This window comes from Ranitomeya imitator, chromosome 1 (genome assembly GCF_032444005.1).
Source record: "Ranitomeya imitator isolate aRanImi1 chromosome 1, aRanImi1.pri, whole genome shotgun sequence".
Lineage (NCBI taxonomy): Eukaryota > Metazoa > Chordata > Amphibia > Anura > Dendrobatidae > Ranitomeya > Ranitomeya imitator.
In genome coordinates, this window is record NC_091282.1 from 15913485 (window position 1) to 15920141 (window position 6657).

Consider the following 6657-nt stretch of genomic DNA (forward strand, 5'->3'; position numbering starts at 1 on the left):
AGTAGCAACACATGGCAATCCCTTGTTTAGCTACAGGCGTCCTTTAAGACCAAATATATCAATATATGGTATTCACAGAAATAGGCAGTCCATATTTCTGGAAACCGCAGGGACAGGGCTCCCATCTGGTGGGTTTTGGGAGCTCACCGCTTAACAGAAATTGAGAAACGCATTACTGCTTAACCGAGGCTCATAGACAATTCGTGTTTGGATTTAAATGAATGTTCATGTTGTGCTGAAAAAAAACGGTAATTGTGCCGTCTTTCTATGAGGTTCATGCGCCAAGATATGTTTAATAGATGGTTTTCCATACCTTTCAAAAGGGGGCTTATACAGCCCACTCAGTGATGTCACGACCAGGGGTATAAGACAGGGAGACCTCATATTGCACTAGTTTTTGTCCAGGGAGCTAGCTGAGAGATGCTCTGTGATGCACTTTGATATATCGCCTCTCCCCCGCACTGCATGGTCTTGTCACGCTGTTCCGTCTGTATCTGGTTTTCGGCATGACAATGCATATGTTTGCTTTAACCCTTTGCTCCTTCCCCCTAATTGAGCTGGGACACTGTTGGCTGTCACCTGTATGGAGCCTTCTCAGTTCCCTGCTCTGCTGCGCTGCCGTACATGGGTGGTTAGGTATTTTCTATTGCCTGACCATCCACATGTGCGGTCCCTGGTTGCCACTGTGGAAGCTGTCCACGGGTTGTGAGGTCCTCTGCAGCTGGTGCATGACTTTCCAGCAGTTGCTGCCAGGTGCCCTAAGCCACAGTTCCTGCACTGATTGTGCTGTAATGGTTTCTGTTTGTGCTAAGGGCATGCGCGGCCACACCTAACCTGCTTTTATCAGGGTTAGTGTGTGTACTTGAAATGCTGTCCCCAGCCAATTGCTGAGGGGCAGCTCCTATATAAAGTTCCCCTGCCCTATGGGCAGGGCCTGAGCTACTCACAAAGCTCCTGAACTTTGCTATGTGTGTCTGTGTTCCTGCAACTCTCCTGTCTATGTTTTGGTACCAAAGTCCTTGCCTTGATTCCTGTTATGTGCTGTTCTGGCACCTGTCCTGGAGGCAGTATATCCAGGCCTGAATCCTTGATCCTTTACCTGTCCTGTACCTGAACCTGTCTGAACTGTGTCTGCTGTGATTATGTTCCTGGAATCCCTCTGCATCTGGAGCCTCACACACAGTGACTATGAGTCTCTTGTAACCAGTGTTTCTGCTGGGCATCTACTACTCTGTGCTCTCACTACCATGCGGTGCTAGCTCCTGGCAGGTTCAGCAATCCTGTGGTTCTAGCCAGGGCCGCCATCAGGGAATTACAGGCATCACTGCCGTATGGGGCCCGGTGATGAGGAGCAAAAAGGGGGGCCCGAGCGAGCACGCTGGCAGCCGGTCCGGTCCGCGCTCTGCTCGGGCCCCCCCTGACATTTTTATTCAGACTGAGGCTGCCAGTGCCACTGTGCTGTGCCTGTCTGTAAATGAGCCTTGTACCTTTAAGGCGGCCGGGCCCGCGGTGCATCATGGGCCCGCCCGCCGCAAGTTAGTGACGTCACACGCTGCCCTGCTCCACTTCCTCATTCCGGGACCAGAGCAGAGCAGCGTGCGGCGGTGTGACACCACGTGGACGGCGGAGGGAGCAGAGAAGAGGCAGCGGGGGACCACCGGACGACGAGGGACCCGGCGGAGGAGAAGAGGCAGGCGGCAGCGGGGGACCGGCGGAGGAGAAGAGGCAAGCGCCGGCGGCAGCGGGGGACCGGCGGAGGAGAAGAGGCAAGCGCCGGCGGCAGCGGGGGACCGGCAGAGGAGAAGAGGCAAGCATCGGCGGCAGCGGGGGACCGGCGGTCGGCGGAGGACCAGTCAGACGGCGGAGGAGAAGAGGCAGGCGGGGGAGGGGGCAGTAAAGCTGGACACAGGGGGGGGCAGAAAGCTGGACACAGGGGGGGGCAGGAAGCTGGACACAGGGGGGGGCAGAAAGCTGGACACAGGGGGGGGCAGAAAGCTGGACAGAGATGGGGCGGAGTGCTGGACAGAGATGGGGCGGAGTGCTGGACAGAGATGGGGCGGATTGCTGGACAGAGATGGGGCGGAGTGCTGGACAGAGGTGGGGCGGAGTGCTGGACAGAGGTGGGGCGGAGTGCTGGACAGAGGTGGGGCGGAGTGCTGGACAGAGGTGGGGCGGAGTGCTGGACAGAGGTGGGGCGGAGTGCTGGACAGAGGTGGGGCGGAGTCCTGGACAGAGGTGGGGCAGAGTGCTGGACACAGATGGGGCAGAGTGCTGGACACAGATGGGGCAGGATTGGACACAGATGGGGCAGAGTGCTGGACACAGATGGGGCAGGATTGGAAACAGATGGGGCAGGATGGATACGATGGAGACAGATGGGGCAGGATGGGGAGATCATATGGGGCAGAATGGATACTCATGAGGGCAGGATGGGAGAACATATGGCTGGAGCCTGGAATGAGACACACGGGGGCTAGGATGGCGAATATTATCATAGGGGCTGTTGTGAATTCTGTGGCTGAGTTCACTTCTGTGGTCACAAGTGGTATTGCAGTCTCTGGGCTTCCTCCCTCAGGTGTTTTGGTGAGCTCGTTGGCTGCCTTGCTATTTAGCTCCACCTGAGTCTGTCTTCCTTGCTCCTTGTCAATGTTCCAGTGTTGGATCTGAGCTACTGCATCTTTCCTTGGGCCTGCTGCTCTGCTAGATAAGTGCTTCTAGTTTGTTTTCTGTTTTTTCTGTCCAGCTTGCTATTAACTTTTGCTGGAAGCTCTGGGAATAATAATAATAATAATAATTTTTATTTATATAGCGCCAACATATTCCGCAGCGCTTTACAAATTATAGAGGGGACTTGTACAGACAATAGACATTACAGCATAACAGAAATACAGTTCAAAACAGATACCAGGAGGAGTGAGGGCCCTGCTCGCAAGCTTACAAACTATGGGAAGCAAAGGGGTGCACCGCCGTGCTGTTAGTTCGGCACGGTGGGTCTTTTTGCCCCTTTGCGTGGTTTTCGTTTTAGGGTTTTTTGTAGACTGCATAGTTCTCTTTGCTATCCTCGCTCTGTCTAGAATATCGGGCCTCACTTTGCTGAATCTATTTCATTCCTACGTTTGTCTTTTCATCTTGCTAACAGTCATTATATGTGGGGGGCTGCCTATTCCTTTGGGGTATTTCTCTGAGGTAAGTCAGGCTTGTATTTCTATCTTCAGGCTAGTCAGCTCCTCAGGCAGTGCCGAGTTGCATAGGTAGTGATAGGCGCAATCCACTGCTGCTTATAGTTGTGTGAGGATAGATCAGGTACTGCAGTCTACAGAGATTCCACGTCTCAGAGCTCGTCCTATTGTTTTTGGTTATTGCCAGATCTCTGTATGTGCGCTGATTACTGCACGCTGTGTTGCCTGATTGCCGGCCATAACAAGGGGCTAATTAAGGGATATTATTATTGCAGTGATGTATTTATTTTATTTTTTGAGTATACTGTTTTAAATGGGGGGCGGTCCTGTTACTGTGTAGAGTGATACTATGTTGCCTTCTTCATGTGGTGTAATGTAGAAGTTGGGAAAATTAAGTAATGTGTTCTACAAGCAGAACTCGAGATAACTGTTTTATTTCCTGCAGAGACGAGTCCTGGCTGGATGAAGTGATGGCGGTCTGTGCTGGATGAAAGATGAAGGACTTCACCTAGAGACGTCACTGGTGAGTCAGTGTTATCTATACACTGACACTATACACTGTATACTATATACAGAGGTCCTGTGTACAATGTCACCAGTGATCACTGTATTACCTATACATTATATACAGAGCTTCTGTGTATAATGTCACCGGTGATCACTGTATTACCTGTACACAGACACTGCTTACAGATCTCCTGTGTATAATGGCACTGCTGGTGATAGTATTGTGGGTTTTTTTTTTATTACTGATCAGTATTGTAGTATTCAGTCATTGGTTGTAATATGCGGTCTGGTCATGATGTGGTGGTATTTGTTCCTTGTATTTTATATTACTCGATCACTGTGGTGGTAATATGTCATCTGGTCATAGTGCTGTGGTATTTGTTCCTTGTATGTAGTATTATAGGTCATTTTAAAAATTGAAAAATAAATAAAAATATACCTAAATTGTATTGCATATTTTAACAAACATTTAGTAGGTTACAGTAGAGTAGGGCCCGGCCAAAAGTGTCTACCGTGTTATGGTGGCGGCTTAAAAAATCTTTTGGCCAAAACAAAAGCTGCCGGCTATATGTGTGATCTGGTGATGGGAACTGTTAATGTGTGATAGGTGAGAAGTGGAGATTTTCCAAGAGAGAGAGCGGTGGGACTGTGGACAGTTCGTGGGGTGGAGCCTGGAGGCAGGGCTGGGGTGGAGCCTGGGCGGAGTCTCAAGGGGGCCCCGAAAATTTTGCCAGTATGGGGCCCCGAAATTTCTAGTGGCAGCCCTGGTTCTAGCACCATCCCGCTTGAGTTCCATCCTAGGTCAGATGCCTGGAGCCTGACGACCGCAGCCCGGAGCCTGGTGACCGCTGTCTGGAGCTTGGAGCCTGATGACTGTGGTGGTGCCTGTAGGTCGTGTCGGATGTCCAGAACCGAACGACTCCTGTCTGATGTCTGCCGGTGACCCTGGGTCCAGATGTCCTGTCTGTACCCTGATGTCCTGCCTGCATCCTGATGACCTCGTGTACCCTGATTTCCTGATGACCTCGTGTACCCTGATGTCCCAATGACCTCATGTACCCTGATGTCCTGACGTCCTCGTGTGTCCTGATGTCTTGCCTGCATCCTGATTACCTCGTGTACCCTGATGCCCTGCCTGTGTCCTGATGTCCCGTGTACGTGTGCCTCGGTGATCCATTGGTGCCTTGGGGCCCACTGGGTGGTACCCTTCTGGGAGGTGTGGAATCGGGAGCCTGGCATAGTCATGTTTGGTTTACGTACTGTGTGACTTTACTTTAGTAAACTTTACTTTCTCTGTACCTGAAGTTGTGCGGTGTAATCAAGTCCTACGTGTCTCTTTCCTTGTCCACATGCTCAGCTGCCACAGGACCCTTAGTTTGTGTAGGCCCGGGTCCCCTTCTGCGGTATAAAGGGTCCGTATTGCGTCCCCGAGGATGTGCACCCCTCACCTTTGTGGTTGTTCAGCATAGGGGGGCGTCTATGGGCTTGGCCGCACTAGCGGCTGCACTAGCGGCCGCAGCTGATCGTGACAGGTCTGCTATGAAATGACAAGCAGCTGTGTTTTTCTTCCTTTAATCCCTTTTTATTTTTAATTGCATTTACAATTGTCTCATTTTCTAATATCTTTTATATACTTTTGTAAACACTGCCTAATCTTTTTCAGAGTAAAAGTTATATTATTTGCTAGCGTTGTTTTCCTTGCTTTAAAACTTACCCTAAAGCCTCTGACCTAAGCCATTGCTACTAATTGGGTTGGCTCCTGACTAGTGATGAGCGAATATTCTCGTTGTTCGGGTTTTCCCAAGCACGCTCGGGTGGTAGCCGAGTATTTGTTAGTGTTCGGAGATTTAGTTTTCATCGCCTCAGCTAAATGATTTACAACTATTAGATAGCCTGAGTACATGTGGGAGTTGCCTGGTTGCTAGGGAATCCCCACATGTAATCAAGCTGGCTAACAGATGTAAATCATTCAGCTGCTGCAAGGAAAACTAAATCTCCGAGAACTTACAAATACTCGGAGGACACCTGAGCATGCTCGGGAAATCTCGAGTAATGAGTATATTTGCTCATCACTAATCAAAAGCAATTTCCCTGTTACCGGTGGATGAATGGGGAAGAGACCACTATTCCTGGCTCTTGGTAAGAAAGCCTTTAGGGGAGGCACGTATCATCATAAACCTAAATAATCTCAATCGGCACGTTTCCTGTTGCAGATTCAAGACGGAATCGGTAAAATCAGCTATTCCCCTGATAGGTCCTCATTTCTTCATTGCAACCATCGACCTGAAGTTTGCTTACTTTCATGTGTCAATTCATCCTCAACACAGGAAGTATTTGAGGTTTGCAGTGCAGCAGAACCAGCAAGTGAGGCACTATCCGTTCAACATACAGTACTCCCCTTTGGCATGTCCTCAGCGCCAAGGGTCTTTTCCAGGATAATGGCAAAAGCTGTGTCATATATCTGAGGACAGGGCATCTGCATTGTGCCCTACCTCGATGACCTGCTAGTCATAGGCCCTTCCTCTCAGATTCTCAGGGGTCATGTGGCAAAATCTCTGGACATTCTGCAGTCTCTGGGATGGCTCCCAAACCTAAAGAAATCTCAGCTCCAACCCTCCAAAATGAGATTTCTGGGAGTCCTTCTAGACTCTGGGAAACAGATGTACTTTCTACCAGAGGAACATTGTTTGGCGGTGATGACAAAGGTCTCAGAGTTCAGGCAACAAAAACTCCCTACCCTTCGGGCAGCCATGTCTGTCCTAGGCTCTATGACGGCTTGTATTCAATCCGTGTCCTGGGCTCAGGCCCAGACCAGGATTTTTCAAACCTATATTCTCGAAAACTGGAACAGGAATCCCAGCTTATTGAACAAAAGGGTGCAATCTCCAGGGCGTGTAAGGGCCTCCATGGCCTGGTGGTTGAACTCTAATAACCTTCACAGAGGGGTAAGCTTGTCTCAATCTCCTCTGGT